The sequence below is a fragment of the Vigna radiata genome, unplaced genomic scaffold (assembly GCF_000741045.1).
Source record: "Vigna radiata var. radiata cultivar VC1973A unplaced genomic scaffold, Vradiata_ver6 scaffold_405, whole genome shotgun sequence".
Taxonomy (NCBI): domain Eukaryota; kingdom Viridiplantae; phylum Streptophyta; class Magnoliopsida; order Fabales; family Fabaceae; genus Vigna; species Vigna radiata.
The window spans coordinates 151,539-153,628 of record NW_014541817.1 but is presented as its reverse complement, the minus strand read 5'-3'; positions in this window follow the sequence as shown (position 1 = coordinate 153,628).

Here is a 2,090-nt window from a genome sequence, read left to right as displayed (position 1 = left end):
CTTCATTTTGACACTCCAGAAATCATAATTTTCTCCTGTGAAAATAGGTACTGGAAGTGATGATGTTTGATTGGTGGTAGCCATGAGTTGAGAAAATATTTTGGAGGTAGTACAAAATGGGGTTATAGTTTTGTTTAAGGTAGTTGAAAATTTTATCTACGCCCAGTAGATGACCGAACCTGGCTTTGATACCACTGTTAGTATATTGAGGTTGTGAAAGGAGTAGTTGATGAGGTAGAGAAAATGTAGAGAAAATATGAAGATAGTAGAATGTAGAAGTAGTAGTTGGAAGAAGTGTAGTAGTTGTCTTAGTTATTGTAGATGTTGACTTCTTATTTGACTTGCTTATAAATGATCCAATCACTCCTATTTATACTAGTGGCACCTCCTTAACCAATGGTCAGGATCTTGCCACCACAACATTAATCTAAGGGTCATTATTCATCTTCTAGAGTTTTCTAAAACATTCCTATAATTCTAAAATTATCTAGAGACATCTTATGGATAAACATTCCTAGATATTTTTGTAGATCATTCTAGAATCCTTCTAGATAGGATTTTCTAGAATTCTATTTGGACCTTCTCTAGTCTTGGACCTTTTCTCTAGTCTTGGGCTTTTATCTTATAGGCCCAATTTATATTCTAACTCTCTTTTTTTCTTAGAAGCTTTTACATTCTTCTAGAATTTGCATTACACTTTAACAGTTATCAACCAATGTTTCAATGAGAAAGTAAAGTTATTTGGTGTTATTGGCATAATTTTCAACTCTTTCTACGAAGGACTCATAATGTCACTCTCACTAAGATCAATGAATCTTTAGATCAGACTATTAACATCAATAAAGAATGCTATTGGAGAAGAGATATATATAGAAAATGTTGAAATTTCTTATCTATAAATAAAATTGTGCAAATAAAAAGGTTTTAAATTGGGTCAGAAAAAACTTTTAAACAAGTCATACTTAAACTTAAAATGATATTTATAAAATGTAAATAAAACAATAATGCTCTTGTCGAGTGCAAAGATGTCTCCTCCACCCAATCCTCAAAGTGCTTGTGATCGATCACACGAAGTACCTGGTTACGACTGCGTGGATACGAAGAACAGTGTAACACAAAAGTACAACATATAGTTTAATATTGTTGGATAATTAAAGACAAATTGCAAGATTCATAATATATAAATACCTACAGTGTACGGGCCACTACAACAAGGACCCAATGGCATCAATTGCAATAATTTTCTTTTCTTCATAATGAAGAGATATTTTATTCTGCATAATAATGCCTCATTTGTAGGCACTTTCTGTTACTGCATAAATAATGCCTACTTTGTAGGTACTTTTATTTTTTAGCTATTATCTATTCTGTTACATGAGTGCTATTTAATAGCCTCTTTAATTTAATAAATGTACTCAGTTGGCAAGAGTAGCATTATACCTTTTTATTCTTTTCAAAAGAGGCACTTGGCGGTTCCGGGATCAGTGACACCATACTGGTCAGAGAGAGAGAGGCGGCGTAGATGGAAGTGTAGGCTCGGCAATCGGAGACGTTCCCAACGGTTGGGCCGGTAAAGTAGGAGAGAAGGCTGGAGATTTTGGTGGTGCAGAGGGCGTAGAGGACGCTGTTATAGAGGGACTGGTTGCAGTCGCCTTGGACGACCTGGATTGCGGCGATAGGGGCGGTGTCTTCAAACTGCTGTTTGGTGGTGATGTTCATGNAGCCCTGGGAGATCCACTCTGGATGCAATAAACCTTAATTTTAAAATATTTAATATTATGAATTTCCATGCATAAATCCACATACTAAAAAATTACCATCTCATCTCATCACCTGTACACAATTTTAACTCCGTTAACGATTTTTGACGGTAGGGGCTAATTTGTTTCAAATTAACATTTATAAGGACTCAATTGGAAAACTTTAAACGAAGGGGATCAAATTGGGAATACCTAACAAAAATAGGGAGCCTAAATGGTTTAAACCTAAATTAAATATATCCATTCTAAGTAAGATTATGGTTGTGAAATGAAAAATGATAATGAGAAACATAAATAAAAATTAAAAATATATAGTCAGATAAGTCTATT